An 18320-nucleotide genomic window follows, 5' to 3' on the forward strand; every position below is an offset into this window, starting at 1 on the left:
TTTTCCCCAGGGGAGAGTTTATTTCCTTCTTTACCTCTTGTTTGATTTTTGGCTTCCTCCCTGAGCACTTAACCTGGAATCTTGAGCTCTGCTGCTTTCGAGGTCTCCACAGTTGGGAAGGCCTCCTTCCCGCAAGATGTGTGGGGACCAGGACTCTTGTTCGGAGACCTCTTTCCCATGGTATGTTTTTGTATCTTTATGTTTTCTTTGGCAGGAGTTTATCCTATTGAGACCAGTAAAGGAATTCCATCTCCTGGTTCATTTTGCACTTTATTTTAGGCTTTTACTCTGCAAGCCTCTTTCTTCTCAGACTCAGGGGTGTCTGTCTTCTGGGGTCCAGGGTCCCTCCCTGGAGGACCATTAGTTTTGTGCATTGCCTCCTCTGTAGTTAGGGCTGATGCAGCCTTTCTATCCTGCTTCATAATTCTTCTATCTCTTTTCATCTCCTTTTGTGTTTCATCATAGTCTTTTTGTTTTTTGTATTTTCTTTGCTTTTTCTCCCTTTGCTTCTTTTTTCTTCTGGCTAGGAGTACACACTCCTTTGGCTTCATCCTGACTGCTGTCAAATGAACAAAACATGGGAAGGGTGACTGATCTCTCAGTTTTCACTTACAAGACTTTCACGCTCTTCCACTCTGGCAATTTCTGTGACAGCAACAATGTTTTCAATGTTGTACTGAGCCTGCATTCCAGTGTGACTGCTGCCCACAGTGCTTGGAGAATGACTTGCAGAGATGTTTAAGACAGTTCTGACTATGGATCCATTGATCTCTCTGGAAAGATTCTTGGCTTGAAGGTCTACAGGTACTGGAACTTTCTCTCTCTTACAGAAATGTCTCCCTGGGGTGTGAGGGTAATAGCCACCTGAGTCTTGCATCAGTAAGAAAGAAATCAAAAATACCCAGAAAGCAGAGCTTGGCCTCATAGGCTTTGTACTCCTTTTTTAAAGTTCGGAGGGGGTAATCTGAGATATGGTTTTAATTCCATGCTTGTTCAAACGCTTCTTTTTCAAATGTCCTGTCTTTTCAGGAGTTACATCGGGTTCATCGTTAGTAAATAAACAGATATCTGCTAAAGCTGATTGAATACCATGAATAATGGAATTTCTCATAATACTACAACTTAAGATTTTTTAAATTCTCATTCAAAAGTAAGTCATTCATCTTTTCCGGGATCTGGAATGTGCCAGCAGAGCTCCTGTGGCCTTCTGAGTTGCCCTTTATCCAGCTGTTTCAGGGGCAGCCTGGGTTGCTGAGATCCAAGCTGAGGCTGTAGGTGCCAGTGAAGCCTATTCACCTGGGCAGACTCAAGAGAGGAGCCCCACTCCATCTTCATTTTTAAATGCACAAGTGTGATTTTATCACTAGTTGTCATTCAGCAGTAAGAATGAGCACTGTTTTATTTCTTTAATTTTATATTATTAGGCAATATAAAAAAGATTTACATAAAACTTTTAAGTACACTTAAAATTAGTAGTTATGATGTCTAAACAAAGAAAACACCAATGAAAATAATTTATCTCTGCTCTAAGATATCAACTTCTTTACCCGCCTCCATTTTTTCCTAGTCATGGCCTATTTGCACACAATAAATCCCAGTAGAGATATACTTAATTATTTTGCACTTATATCCTAAAAGTTTCTCTATGTATGACATACTAAACACCTCTTGATACACCTCTCCTTGCCACACAATCCTTATAAGTATCATTTCATATAGTATTTCTAAAAGCTCTTTATTTTGGAAAATTATAATCATATGCAAATATAGGGAGACTGTTAAATTGTAGTAAACCCTCTGTACCACCACCTAGCTCTGACAAGTGTTAGTCACCTAATCAATTCTAAATCAGAAATAATTTTGAAGAGATGAATTATTTCATCTCTTCAAACATACTAAATTATAAGATTAGATCTCTAATTTGCCACCTACATTTTTAGGCTATGTCACAACTCCATAACAAATTTTTACTAGGTTCCTTGTACATAATGAGGTTGGCTCGTAAGGATAATTTTCATGGACAAGAGTTGGTGACAGAGACAGAAATGAGCCAAATATTTTTGAGTTGCCAACAGACTGGACTGAATTAGAAAATTCCAGACTTTTATATATTTTTAATTGGATTTAAAGCAAATTAGAAGAGATTGAAAATTATCTTAATTTGATTAAAAATAGTAGAGCTTCCAGAATGATCAATTCATGGTGATTTGTTTATTTTTTCAATTGCTTCAATCATTGTAAAAAAAGTAATTTTTAAAGAAAAAAGTTATAAGTTTGAAAAATAAGAATTCTGGAGAAAGTAATAAAAATCCAAAATGTATTTTGTTATCTGAAAACTAGAGAGAGGAGCTGTTGACCACTGAGTTCAATTAAGTCTCAGGTAAGGAAATCATAATTAGCCCTGGCTGGTATGGCTCAGTGGATTGAGTGCTGGCCTGTAACCCAAACAGTCACTGGCTCGATTCCCCAGTCAGAACATATACCTGGGTTGCAGGCCGGGTCCCTAGAAGGGAGCATGCCAGGGGCAAACACACATTGATGTTTCTCTCCCTCTCTTCTCTTCTCTCTAAAAAAAATAAATAAATAAAATATTTTTTTTAAAAAGTCAGAATTAACAAATCCTTAACAAGCCACTCTGGCAGGAAGCTAACATTTGATTAAATATAACAACACAATTATACAGTAAGGGAGTTTAATTCATAGGGAGATACTGGACAACATCCAAATATATTTCTAAGAATCAAAGAACAACTTAAATTGCATAAGACAATATTTTAAACAGCATAAAAATAGCAACTTGAAAACTGGTAGCAAATAGTGACCCTTGGTTGATGCTTAAGTATTAAATATCAGCATGAGTATGGTAATGTAATTCATACTAATGTATTTTTAAATTTTTGTTCGAAGTATGGCAAAATTTTTCCATTGCTGATTTGAGTGCACAGGTATATAAGATAAGTAACATGAAGCCCACAGTACAGAGAGAGTTGATAGCAGTCATGAAAAGAAAACTGGGGACTTCCCACCAAGATGGAGGCATAGGTGGAAACACTGTGCCTTCTCCCACGACCAAGTTTGAATACAACAAAGGTTTGGATAACTAGGACACACCCAAAGACCAGAAAACAGAATTATACGGAAGTCCGAAAACTACGAACCGTTCAACGAGGACGGTAAGAGAGGCGGAGCCAGCAGTGGAGCTGGGTCGGGCAGGAGGGCAGGACAGATCCCCCCACCTAGGCACACAGGCAACCCGGAACCAGTCAGGGTGTGGGGCAGACTGACCAAGGTCGCGCATTCGCGCACAGTGAGACTGACCACGCAAGCCCCAGGGGGTGAACCCAGTGGTGGAGGACTGATGGCCGTGGCACACTCGCGTGCAGTGGAACGAAACGTGTGGGCCTGGTGAAGGTGGTGCCTGCGGTGCCAATGGGGGCCACGGCGGTAGGCGGCAGATGGGAAGCCATTGTCCCTCTTTGACCCCGACCCCACATACAACGTCACAACCTAGCAACTGAGTTGCCCTGATCTAGTGAACACTTTAGGGCTCCGATCCTGCTACTTAACAGGCAGGAACAGCCCAAAAGATGGCGCACAAAGAACTCAAAGTCCCAGAGCCAATAACTCTAAGCGACCAAGAAATTGCCAGCCTCTCAGAAGCACAATTTAAGACACTATTTATCAGGATGCTAACAGAACTGGTTGATGATAGTCACAAATTAGAGGAACATATGAAGGCTAAACTAATTGAAATGAAGGGAGATGTCCAGGAAACTAATAGTGATGAGAAGGAAACTGGGACTCAAATCAATGGAATGGACCAGAAGGAAGAACAAAACATCCAACCAGAAAGGAATGAAGACATGAGAATTCAAAAAAATGAGGAGAGGCTTAGGAACCTCCAGGACATCTTTAAACGTTCCAACATCCGGATTATACGGGTACCAGAAGGGGGAAAGAAACAGCCATGAGTGGAAAACGTATTTGAACAAATAATAAAGGAGAACTTCCCCAGTCTGGCAAAGGAAATAGACTTCCAGGAAATCCAGGAAGCTCAGAGAGTAACAAAGAAGGTGGACCCAAGAAGGAACACACCAAGGCACATCATAATTACATTAGCCAAGATTAAAATGAAGGAGAGAATCCTAGAAGCAGCAAGAGATAAGGGGACAGTNTGGTAGGTAGAAAATAGGGGGAGGGCAAGAATAGTGGGGGAAATATAGAATCTAAAGAACTTGAGACACATGGTTATAAACTAAGGGGGGGGAATGGTAGGGGAGGGAGGGTGCGGGGGGAAGGGAATGAAGGGGGGAATAGAACAACTGTAATGGTATAATCAATAAAATATATTTAAAAAAAGAAAAAAAGAAAACTGGACGAGGTATCAAAAGATTTAGATACCAGCATCAATTTGTTCTGTAAGAGCTTATATCTTTGAACCTTAAAATCTTTTATGTAAAAAGTACTGAGCCAAACTAAGAGATGATTAAGCTAAAAGTTAAAATAAGATTCTCTAATATATGTAGTGTTAAAAGATAATTATTAAATTTAAATAATAGTTCTTTTTAAGCCTCCATTTTAAAAACAGAATGTGTAGAAAACCTCCATAGTGACAAAAGTATTACCTGTCTGTCCTGAACTGAAATTCAGATGGGGGTCAGAGAGGAAGGTGTGGGAAGGTATATGTTACTGTATGATAATTTACTATATGGCATCATCCAAACAAGTTTATTCCAAAGAATAAAAACAAATATATACTCAACACAAATCATTCTAGTATAATTTGCCAATTATTAAATTTGTATTAACACTTGTGAATATACATTTTTTTGTAAATCCATTAATATTCTTCATTTTGGAATCATCACTACATAATGAGTTCAATTAGTGAAATTTTGTGAAACAATTGTGACTGGCCTGGATTATTTGATATATTTGGGGACAAGGCCTACTTCATCACAGATGCTGATCAATGGTTCTCAAAGTACTTTCTCTGGTTCAGCTACCTGTGAACTTTTAGATTTTTTAATTTAATCTTTATTGTATTTTTTCTAGCACCATTTAGTCTCCTTATACCTCCCTCCCCTCAGCAATCCCCACACTGTTGTCCATGTCCATGAGTCCTTTCAGCTCAATTCCTCCACCCTCTTATCTCCTTCCCCTACCGCTAGCTGTCCTCTGCTCTCCATCTATGAGTCTGTCCCCATTCTCCTTGTTAGTTCAGTTCAGTCATTAGATTCCACACGTGAGTGAAATCACATGGTATTTGTCTTTCTCTGACTGGCTTATTTCACTCAGCATAATGTTCTCCATGTCCATCCATGCTGTCACAAAGGGTAAATTTTTCTTCCTTTTTATGGAGCAGTAGTGTTTCATTGTGTAAATGTCCCAAACTTGTTTTACCCACTCATCTACTGATGGATACATGGGCTGCTTCCATATCTTGGCAACTGTAAAAAATGTTGCAATGAACATAGGACTGCTTATGTTCTTTTGAATTAGCATTTTGGGTTCTTTCAGATATATTCCCAGAAGTGAGACTGCTGGATCAAAATTATATATCAGTATTCTTGGATCCTACTCCCATACCTAATAAATCAGAAATTCTGGTAATAAAACGAGGTTATCTGTACTTTAACAAGTTCACGGGGTCATTCTGTGGCACAATAAAGTTTTATAACCACTGCTCTAGATATTTTATGTAAGAATAAATTAAATACAGTTTAGGTGCTTAGGGAATCATTGATAAGGCTGCAAGAACAAGCTCTGAACTGGGTCTCCAGATATGAAGAACAGGATAGGAACAACCCACTAGGGAATTACTACCTCAGAGTCCACTACTGGAACAGCAGATTTCAAGGACATCTTCTGTAACTGCAGAGGTTATCAGGACTGTAAAATTAAGAAGACACCATTACTGCTGCTACATATGTGCTTCTCAAAGCCAGGAGCTGGAGAGCAGATCCTGAGAAGCAGTTTCAGAAGTACCTCCATCTCCGTGACATTGTTTCTTGCAGAGTAATACTTAAAGGAGACAGAAAGATTGCTTCTGCCTCCCAATCTCACACCAGTGCACATGACTAACAAATCCCACTGTTTAACCAGAAACATAGCTACACAGGTATAACTTAGTGCTAGCCTTGGCATTTAATGAACAACATAGTTAAATCACTACCTAGACAGTATCCACAGTGTTCTGAAGTATAGCCCTAGAATTATCATTTCCTTTAATTACTATATTGAAGCACAATATAAGAAATACTGAGAAGGGACTTCCAGTCAAGATGGAGGAGCAGATAGACACGCTTCACCTCCTTGCACAACCACAAGAATTACAAGTGACCTCAAAACAAATTGCACCCAGAACTGCCAAAAAATTGAACCGTATGGAATTAAAGGATTCAGATGGGACTGCAAGGATTTATAGAAGCCACATTCATCCAGACAGTAGGAGGGGTGTAGATGCAGAGTTGGTATGGAGAGGGGAGGAGACGCGATGAGCAACCCTAGACCCAGGCCAGGCCAGACTGCACACCCCAGGGTTCCAGCGCTGGGAAGTTAAAGCCCCATAATTTCTGGCTATAAAAAACAGTGGGAGTTGGGGCAATGGAAGAAACTGCTAGTTTCTCAGGAAACTCCATTTAAAGGGCCCACACAGAATGTGCACAAACACACCCACTCTGGGATTTACCACCAGGACAACAGCTAGAAGGGTACCAGTCACATATGGCAAGTGGGTGAAGTAACTGGAAATTAAGCAAATGCAGAGCAAACCTCCAGAAGCCAGGCAGTGGCATTGTCCCACACAGAGCCGCAAAGCGGTAAAGCAGGTGCCCTTCCCTGGCAGTTGTCTATGGTTCCACCCCATACAACTTAACAGGTGTGCTAAGACAGGGAGTCAAAGCAGCTCTACCTAATAAACAGAAACAAACACAGAGAGGCTGCCAAATTGAGGAGGCAAAGAAATACAGCCCAAATGAAAGAAGACAACAAAACCCCAGGAAAAGAACTAAACAACACAGAGATAGCCAACCCATCAGATGCAGAGTTCAAAATACTGGTGATCAGGATACTCGGAGAACTCATTGAATACAGAAACAATATAAAGGAAGAAATGAAGGTTACACTAAGTGAAATAAAGAAAAATTCACAGGGAAACAGTGAAGGGAAGGACACTGGGATTCAAATCAACAATTTGGAAGTTAAGGAAGAAATAAACAACCAGAATAGAAATAAGAAGTGATAGTTAAAAAAAGTAAGGGTAGTACAAGAAGACTCTGGAATACCTACAAAATATCCATATCTGAATTATAGAGATGACAGAAGAAGAAGAGAAAGAGCAAGGAATTAAAAGTTGATTTGAAACAATATTGAAAGAAGACTTCCCTAATTGGTGAAGGAAACATACATACATGTCCAGGAAGCTCAGAGAGTACAAACAAGTACCCTAAAGAGGACCACACCAAGATACATCAATTAAAATGCCAAAGGTTCAATATAAAGAGAGAATCTTAAAAGTAGCAAGAGTAAAGCAGAGAATTGCATACAAAGTTCTAGTTCCCATAGGGCTATCAGCTGATTTCTCAAAAGAAACTTTGCAGGAAAAAGGGACAAGCAATAAGTATTCAAAGAGATGAAAGGCAAAGACCTACAACCTAGATTATTCTATCCACCAACTCTATCATTTAGAATGAAGGGCAGATATAATTTTTCCCAGACAAGGTAAAGTTAAAGGAGTTCATCATCACCAAGCCATTATTACATTAAAAGTTAAAGGTACTTATTTAAGAAAAAGAAGATCAAAACTATGAACAGTAAAATGGCAACAAACTCACAACTATCAACAATGGAATCTAAAAAAAAATAAACAAAAACAAAAACCTAAGCAAACAACAAGAACAGGAACAGAATCATAGGTATGGAGATCACATGGAGGGTTATCAGCTGAAATGGAGAAGGGGGCAAAGGGGGAGAAAAGGTACAGGGATTAAGAAGCATAATTGGTAGGTACAAAATAGTCAGGGGGTTGTTATGAATAGTATGGGAAATGGAGAAGCCAAAGAAGTTATATGCATGATCCTTGGACATGAACTAAGCTAGGGTGAGGTGGTGAACTGCTGGAGGAAAGAGGGCTACTGAGAAGAGGTGGGAAAAGGGTAAAAAATCAGACAACTATAAGAGCATAATCAGTAAAATAGACTTAAAAAAGAAATACTGTGGAAACAAAGGTTTAGAGCAATTAAGTTTTTTAAAAGATATTTATTAATTTTCACATGTTATCATTGTTTATGAATTTATATACTTGCATATTTATTAAATTAAGCAAGTAAAACAATCCCCAGCTAAATCTTGGGAAAATATACCTAAGCAATTTACATGAAGATGACAGATAGAGATAATAGATGGATACATAGTTAGCAAAAACTTAAATATGCCTACTATAGTGCTTTCGTTTTTATACACTATAATTGAAATAGATAGAGTGTAATATTATAATGGGGTGCAGCCAGGACCCCCAAAGAGGGATTTGTAATGGGTTCCAGAACTTGAGGTATCCAGGAAATATAAAGATACATGATACCCCCAACCCCACAAGTCTAGACTTCAAGATGGGACATGTGGAGCAGGGCCATTGAGAGTTATTTTGCATACCATCAGTTGGCCAGCTTCATACCTGATATGCAAAAATGGTTATTTTACATATCTATAACAGCTGGCTAACTTCATAGATATGTTAAGTATCTGTGGCCACGCTTTCAGACAGGGAGATGGGAGTGACTTTGCCCCATGATGTAACTGGGAGGCACCTCCCCCTGGCCTATACGAGAGCTTGGAGATGGTTCACTCCACACTGCGGGGTCCACGCCTGCCCAGACTAATTATGGCAGCCAAGAAAGGCTGGAAAAATATGGGAGTGCTGGCAAGTGTAGCCAATTTTGGGATGAGTCAGAAATGGGCTCGCAGAGGAAGATCCACACAGGGATTTAAACCCAGCTGTGACAGCCATGCTGGTTGAATCACGTGGTTTAGGAAGGCTAACCACATGGTTTGGGGGGCAGAGAGAGGGCTCTCTTAAACACATGGCTTAAGAAGCAGAAAAGCAAGATATAGCAGCCATGCAGAGCTCTCTCTTAGCAGTTTAGAAGAATGCAGGAGAGAAGTTGAGAGAAGGAAAGGGGTGAAAGGCCTCTTGCTAGTAGGCTATGAGAAGATCCCAGCAACATAGCTGATGGTGCTGGGAACCGAATCAGGCCTGCCAGCCAAGCACAGATTACTGGGAAGACCGGGGGCTAGCCAAGGCACAGACTTCCTGAGATACGGTACTGCTGACTGGCCTGACTGCAAAGTAGGGAAGGAAGGACTGTGTGTGTTGGTGGGTGTTTTAAGGGACTTTGAGTATTTAACAACAACATTCTGCCATTATCCTAAACCTGTATGACTTTTCAATAAATCGTTCCTTTCCTGTTCACCAAACTCTGGCATTGAGAGCCATAATTCCTAAGGGTGGTGAGCACGGCAAACATAGTACAGGGGTATCGGGAACCATTCCACGAGGCATGAGGAATGTAGCCCAGCCCCTGATTCGGAAAACCAGTGGGGAGTGAGGTTGGCATACAGGACCCACAACCACGGACAGGGGAATTTCCATGGGGAATCAGGCCTGCATCATACCTAGGCTGCCTTGAGGCTTGCTTTTTTATAAAACTCCTTCACCCTTAATTGAGGCAGCAAGTATTTACTGCATATCTTTAAAGTAACTTCCTAAAATCTGTGCTAAACCTCCCAAGGATGAGCGTAACCAGTTCAACCACTTTTTCCCTTGCATTTGTAAATATCCTTTTTCTTTGATGTAATTAGCAACATCCTCTCCTTTGTTATCTATAAAAGGTAATCACCTACAGCAAAACTGTGCATAGTAAATGAGGACCATCCTCAATGTAATGTGCCCAGAAAAGCAATAAGTGCCTGTACAGGCAGGGGCCGGGGCCCTCTCTCTCACTTAGAGAGTGGCCATGCCGTCCCTTTTTTTCCACAGGACTTCCATAGTCCATGTGAATTTGTTTGTCACATCCACAACACATGGACCCTGCGGGTCAGGGTCTGCATCACAGGAGGACCCCACAAGAGAGGGAGTCCATTTGGTAACAGTATCTTGTTCCCCCCACTATAGGTCCATTCTGGAACAATATGTTCATTTTCATATAAAGAAATTGAGTTTCAAAATGATAAAATGCTACAGGTCATAACTGAATTAATAAGAGAAAGAATGCATGGATGTCTTCCAACTCTTAGCTAATGTTTATTCCAACACATTTTAATGCGCTGCTTATATGTTCTCTGCAAATTCTTACAACAGCAACACAGCATGATAGAAGAAAACACATACTGAGCCAGAAACAGGAAAATGGTGTGAGTGCAGGGCAAACAGGAACAAAGCAGTGGCCTAGAGCTAAGTTTTAAATGACAGATCAAATTCAATGGAAAATATGCAAATATAATACAATTCCATGTATAATTATGTATTAGTCAAAATAAGCTTGGCTATGTGCTGGGACAACAAACAATCTTAACGTCTCAGGTTTATTTCTTGCTCCATTGAGGTATGCCTGGGGACCCTTATCTGGCATACCTTCATTTAGGAATTCAAGCTGATGAAGTAGCCACTAACTGTAACATTGTTCATCATCAAAGTAGAGGAAGAGCACACTCTAGAGCCTCTTGCTGGTATTCAAATGACACACATCACAACTGCTCACACCTCATTGACCAGAATAAATCACATGGTCTCACCCAACTACAATGGGGCTAGGAAGTACAGTCCTATCACATGCATGCAAGGGGGAAAGAAAAAATATTTGGTGAATAACATTAATAAACACCATATTTTTTCAAGGCCAAATTAATAAAGAAATCTTTATCAAAAATTTAAGATTGAAGTTCATAGACAGCCAATTAGGGTAGATGAAGTAATGTTGATATAAACTTGGTATTTGTGAGTAACCATTTTTCCATCATAGTCATAGAGAAGCAGAAAAAAAACAGTTTACAAAGAGAGACATAGCGAGGCAGATACTCAGAGCAAAACAGAGAACAGTGACAAATTATAGCTAGGAGTTCTGATGGCTTTCTTGACATTGGCTCTAGTCATAGGAGAGCTCTACTTGCCCTGTATTTCACTGGATAAATCTAGTTTTTGTAAATTCACTCCAGTTGTTTTCTGTTGTTTGCAATCAACAGAATTTTAATTAAAGCAGTGATACTAATTATTTCCTTAATGTCATCTATTGAGTAAAATGCAATGTAGAGTCTAACACAATATGGTACCAAAATAGTTCCTCACATTAATGGGCCTTATTTCATTTTCCCGGTACAAAACATAATGATGCAAAAAGTTATTTTGAATTTAGAATTACTAATACAATATTAGAGAAATGAATGTATGGTATTAGATAATTCAGATATTTTTCTCAATGTTAAAAAATTGAATCATATTCATCTAAGTGAATACCAATGAAAATAAATTGTCAATTTACATTTTCCCATGATAGAAACATATAAAAAACACTGTAACCAATATTTTAAGACCTGAGAAAGTGCCAAATGATTAAGCAACCCCATCTAATATTTAAAATATTAAAGTTCACATCAGCCAGAAAACAAATTATTAGAATGTATAATGATATTCAGAGAAATGAAAGAAGAAAGTATTTTAAAGTGTTCTCATCAAACAAAAAGAGTTCAAATTCAGAAAGAAATATTATTTGTACAAAAAAAAAGTAGAGTATAAAACAAAAACTTTCTAAAGTTCTTAACATGATTCATCCAGAACCATTTCATATAGACTAGTCACATCCTTAGCGCAACTCTAATGCTTCTGTACATTCTCAAGTGCGAAGTAACAATTGTGGCAGACAACCCTTTTCATCATTCTTAACTTTATATGCAAGAAAATCATTTGGTTCATACTGTGAAAAAGGCAGACAATCATGATAGTCCAAACTGTCAGTTTGGTTTAAACATTTCTGAAAAGATGAAGTAATTTGCTAAGACCTGCCAACAATATGCCAACTACTTTAGTGCCCGCTTGGGTAAACATGAAACAATATTTGGATATACTGATTCATGATAAGATTTTGCTATATATTTATAAGATTTCATTAAAAAATGTGTCTCTTAGTATGAAAGCTAATAATGCTTTCAAATACCAAATATATTCTGAAGTCTGTTTCTTAGTAAATGTAACATAAGAATATGATATGAATCACACAAAGGTGAAGTGTAATGATCTGAGGTAAAAATACATTGCCTACCATAAAATTGTGATTTAATAATCAAATCTTGCTACGTAATCCTCTGATTTTAATAGCAAAGCATATTTTCTCACACACAGTATTTTAAAATATTTTTATTTTCTATTTACATAGGATATGAAAATGGTGATTTTTTAATCATTCGTATCTCTAGTCTCAAGTAGGTTAAAAAATACTGATCAGCATCCACACTAGGACACAGAGACCCAGTGGTGGGCTACACTCTGCAACATGGTGGTATTGATTTATCATAAAAATAGTCGAGTGTCTACTGGGTGCCAGAGGCTGTTTTAAGTGCCTGGGGATCAGGTTGGTACATGATGAGTGCCGCGGTCCAGCCGCAGCTCATCTAAGGGTCCCTCAGGTGAGAGCAGGCGTCGGCGCTGGGTAACAGGCAACTACACAGCTCAAAGGCAGGTGAAGCACTGTTCCGTTTATTGTAAGTACAAGCTGATTTTTTATATTTTCATTTTTGGCATAGATTAACATTTACAGGTGTACAGCATGACCAGTTAAGCAGAAAAAATCAATACAAAGGTAACCAGGAAAAGTACGAAAGTTCCCATAGTTTCAGTTATGTTAAACAAAAGTTATTTTGACCAGGAAAATCATTAATCAGACAATTTGAAAGAGTTCTATGTATACACTTTAAATGTCTTATTGTTTATTAAAGTTCTCAGAAATTGTCATGGGCAACAGGTACGCTTAGACCAAGCAGAGGTTAGGAAATTCACTATAAGCCTTTGTAATATCTAACTTAGCTACCTATCTTGCTGTCTAAAATGTTTTTTGTATACTGTGTACTCTAACTCCTTGGTAGTTGTTTCTATGTGCTTAGTTTGTAATAGCTAACCAGCTTCTTCTGTTTTTATGCCTGTCTAATTTTAATTGATATATATTCCTATTCAAGGTAAAGGAGGGGCTGTTACTCTAACAGCTCTTTAACAATTAGGGGCTATTTTCTAAAGGGGTTTTTGCTATTCTATGAGGCAGTTCTGTGGGAATACATATTTTTCCCTGAACTGTTCTTTCTTGGGTGGCTTTCACAGGAACAAATAAGTAAAGTACGATGCCTTAATTCAGCCAGGGTGATATTGCTTAGGACTTGAGCCAACTGTTGTTTTTTCTCTGAGAGTGGTCATTAATTCTAGGAGATTCCAAATTATCAGAAGTGCAAAGGTTAGAATACTAAGAAACAGTAAGAATAAAAGCAACACCATATATCCACTAATGCCACGTCCATCCTGCTGGAAAACGCTTCTGTGAAGCCATCATCTCCAAGTCGTGACTGTGTCAACCGACATGGTTAGAAAATGCTTCTGTGAAGCCTTTGTCCCCAAGCCGTGACTGCGTCAGCCAACCTGGTTAGCATTGGACGTGGCAGATGAGCAAGGCACTTATTTTAGTAAATGCTATTAATTGCTTATAAAAATATCTTAAAACGAACAAAAATATATGATATAAGTGCTATAAAGAAATTTCACTCAGGTAAAATGACAGAAATATAATGCACTGGTATTTGTTGTTGGCAATCTCTTGTTGGGGATCCCTTGGTGGGACTCCAGTTGGGTGTTCCAACAATCTCTTTGAACCCACCTCATAAAGTCGAGATTAAAATATGCAGTTACCTATAAATATAGTTACCATGTGTACACAGTAATCACTTCTTTACACAAAACCACAGCTTAAAAATATATTTATGAACATTAGCCTGTTTTTTCCTCAAAATGGAAAAGAGCAATTTTCTCATTTTACGAAATGGTGAAAATAAGCCACAAGGAACTTACATGGCTGGCCCAGGTCTATGAACAGGTAGGAATTGAACATAAGTGCACAGAAGAAACTTTTATTGAAATTCTTTGATATGCCAAGCCCATGATGAGTATTATAAAAACAAATAAGGCATAGCCCTGACTTAAATGTCTGTCATCTGGGGTATGTTTCACTGTTCTTAATCTCTGGGTAGAAGCAATCATGCTTCTAACTAAAACTAACCTAGAAAAAAATCTAACCCTTTGGAAACACATGAGCCTGGAAGTAAGTCAGAGGCTTAGTCTCACCCATGCTTCCTTCTAGTAAATGATGTCTCACTTCCACAAACTACCAGAAATTGCATGCAAAAAAATTAAGTTACCTATCTTAAGATCAAACTTTCTCTTTTACCATTTTCAAACACAATCTAAGATGAGTGAAAAAAAAACAGAATGGGCTCAAAAGAGCACATTAGCAGAGACTTCCTTGTGTCCCATGCACGAGTGACTGACATTTGAAGACTAAGGCATGGGTTCCATAGCCCCCCAGTGGTGACCAACAGGGACGGGATGAGGAAATGGCTCTTTTTACCAGTTTAAATGTGATTTGCTACAAGTAGTTTCTTGGGATCGTTGGTGTGTTAAATGGCTTCTGGAGAATTGGACTTATTTAGAGGTAATCAAACATATTTCCCTAGAGCAACACTAGATAGATTTTCAAAGCGATAAAAAGGCTGCTAAATTCCTAGAGGTATCATCTTTTGAGTGAGATTCAAATGCAAGTGTGCATGTTGGTGCTAAAAGGCCTAACACTGGCTAATGTCCACAGCAGGACAGAACAATGAGCAAATTTAGGGAACTGCTTTCATTTATGCTTCGAAAAATATAGGTTAAGGTATGCAAATCAAGTTCTTTCTTGTTTCAGTGAATTCATGTTTATTAATACATTCAAAGGTATCTTTTTAAAAGTTAATTTGACTTTATACCTCAGGGAAATCTCTTATGTATCACTAGTCAAAACATTACAAATTACATAAAACAGCATTTAACTATTACAATTAAAATATTAAAGGGGGAATAATTCCCTAATTATTTATTTTAATTCTGTACTTTATTTTCCTCCCAGAATTATCTAATGGTTAGGATCAATTACTTTGGGAAATAAGTTTTTTTCCACATAGGTCCTCAGTTGTTGGAGGAGGTCATCAAGGGGATGTGACCACTGGTTGACTCTTCAGCTGGACCCAGGAAATCCGAGGCTCCCTACTCCTCCCCTTTGTTTAGAATGTACATTCGCCAACTCTTTTCATAGTATGAGCCATATTCAACAATATAGCCTTAAGAGAACAAGGTGTTGTTAAGACAATCTGGATGGTATTTGTGACTAAACCTCGTTAAGGCCTTTATATAAACATTGGAGATTCTGGCAGGTGGGCATGGAGATCTACTCATTTTGTGGCCACCCAAGACAAGTCTGGTATGTAAGTTCCTTGCTCACTAAACTTGTCACCTACCAAAATGGAGTGGCCTGCAGCTTTCTTTGGTCTCTCCTGGCCATCTGTGCATGGGGCCTAGTTTCCGATTCCATCTGGGAAATTTCTGACATTGCAGACCTGAACCAACACCAGTCAATCAAGGTGCAGGTAAATAGGAATAAGACACCAGAATCTCAATAGCAGTTCATTTCACAATTCCCTCCAAGGCTCCCGTGCAAACCTGGCACAGTCTGGTCTCTGGCACGGAGCCATGCTCAGAGGGAGTGGCCATGTATGTGACATGGAGCTGGTTTCTGTACGTAGGGGATATTGGTTCTTCAGGTAGCCCCAACACAAGGCAGGGTGTGAAAGCATTTACTCCTAAATTCAAAACTGATATTCTCCCAAATTCAGACTCACTGGTTATAGTACTTGGCACACAGGAAGCACTGAATGAATACCTGTTTAGTTAAATTAATCAATTATAAGGTAAAATGGCAGGATCCAAAAAAATGTACATAAAAGCAAGCAAAACAGGAAGAGTCAAGAAAAGATGATAAGAACTTCCTATTAATTTGCTTTGACAAATCAAAATGTTCAATATGCTAAAACTGAGAAAATGATAAGACTACAAGGGAATCTAAGAGTACATTAGTTCCACTCTGTTCTCATAAAGGTGGATTTATAAGTTTTCCAGCAGAATAATTAATCTTTTCTAGAATATCTCTAGGGACAAAGGACTTCACATTCTCCTGAGCATATTGACATAAAAATTTCATGAGGATAAACCAAATGGCGTATATTAAAGAAGCTGATTAACTACCATGTCATTCTGAAACTTAATTTTTCCTACTTTGCAATAAATCATTTATAAGAACTGTTTGTATTTAATTTTTATTATTTTTCTCATAACATGAGAATTGTAAATATATAAATTAAAAACATATTTTCTTTGTATAAATTTTGGAAAACAAACATAAGGCACCTGTATTCCTATCAACCAGTATTCCAGCATTAAATGTTGTTTTATATTTTGGTTTATCTCCCTCTAGTCACTTTGAATTTACAAATTCAAATAATATTGAGATTATTTACTCTGTTCGTTGCATCATCCTTTTTTAATTAGACATTACATTATGAACATTGCTCAAGACTTTAAACCATAACCAAACTAAGATCCTTAATAGTACTGTTAAAATATAACCTATTATAGAGTGTTTAATGGTGACCCCTCTCCTGGAATATATGCTTTGAACCTGGGAAAAGCTTCTTTAAAAACACAGTGAAGGGTTCTGAGATAAGGATCATTCTGGATCAGGGTGGGTCTTAAATCCAGTGATAAGTGTCTTTTTGAGAGATTAGGAAAGAAGACGTAAAGAGCTGATATGAAGACAGAGGAATAGTGACGTACCAAGGACTGCCACCAGGCAGCATGGGCTGCACTCTCCTTCAGAGTCTTCAGAAGGAGCCAGTCCTGACAACACCTTGATTTCAGACTCCTGGCCTCTAGAACTATAAGAGAATACATTTCTATCATTTTAAACCACCCAACTGGTGGTTATTTGTTTCAACAACCTGGGTAATTAATACATACGTGAAAAGACCATGATTTATATAACAATTCCCAGATACAAAAGAATTTTTAGCATTTTTTTCTTTGTTTTCATAAATAATGCTAGAATGAATATTCTTTCTTTATTTATTTATTATTGTTTATGCTATTATAGTTGTCCCCACTTTCTCTCTCTTTTGCCACTTCAAATCCCCTTCCCCTCCTCAGGCAATCTCGAATGAATATTCTTGACATTCACTCAGTCATTCAAGAAATATTAAACACCTACTATATGCCAGATACCCCTCCATATAATTGAAGGAACAGAATACCAGAAAACAAGACACAAAGATTTCAGTCTTCACTGAGCTTCCTATGAACCATATATGTGATAAACACAGAAGTTGTAGAGTATGTCTGAAGATGTCTTGTGCTATGGAATAAAGGAAAAAAAAACAGAATAAAGGGATTGGGTTGAAATGGTGGAACTTGCAATTTAAATAGGAAAGGCCTTATTGAGAAGCTGATGCTTGATTAAGGTGCATGCAGTAAGGGAGTTTATCTACATAATTAACCTAGAAAGACCTTCCAGGCAAAGGGAAAAGTCAATGTAAAGTTCCAATTTCTGAATATGTCTTTAGGATAAATTCCTAGAAATGGAATTACCAAGTCAAAGTGCATAGACATTTTTAAACCTTTTGATAAATATCTGCCTGAAAGATTGTACCAGATTACACACGATTGGAAATGCATATAAGTAATAAATGACTTCCCCAAATTTTAACATTATACATTATTGCTTTTAATAAAAAATTTGGAAGGCAAAGGTAAAACAAAAACTCCTGTATTCTTCAAATTTGCATTTCCAGTGAAAGTGTATTTTTTTCATGAACCTAATAATTACTCGTATTTTTCTTTTAAGAAATGTCTGTACTTTGAAATGTATGTTTTTAAAATATATATTAAATGGGGAAAGTTTATTCTATAATCTGTAACCTTTAATATATGGTACAAATGTGTTTTCTTTTTGGAACTTGCCTTTTAAGTTTGCATTATTTTGACATGCAGAAATATTTTTAAGTTCATACAGTAAAATATATCTATTTCTTTCTTTGAAATAGTACTCAGTTATTTTTAACTCCAGGAAAAGATGTAGGACACAAAAATACAGTACATTTTTCTTGTTTTACAAATCTATTTCCAACTGAGTATATTTTCTAAGAATACTTAT

General features: G+C 37.8%; 1 pseudogene; it reads right to left on the reverse strand.

The window, feature by feature from the left end:
* Window positions 1-275: 275 nt before the first annotated feature.
* Window positions 276-1111, reverse strand: LOC119000661 (ribosomal L1 domain-containing protein 1-like; annotated as a pseudogene).
* Window positions 1112-18320: the final 17209 nt, after the last annotated feature.

The sequence above is a fragment of the Sturnira hondurensis genome, unplaced genomic scaffold, assembly GCF_014824575.4.
Source record: "Sturnira hondurensis isolate 20B ecotype Veracruz unplaced genomic scaffold, ASM1482457v3 Scaffold0016135, whole genome shotgun sequence".
Classification (NCBI taxonomy): Eukaryota; Metazoa; Chordata; class Mammalia; order Chiroptera; family Phyllostomidae; genus Sturnira; species Sturnira hondurensis.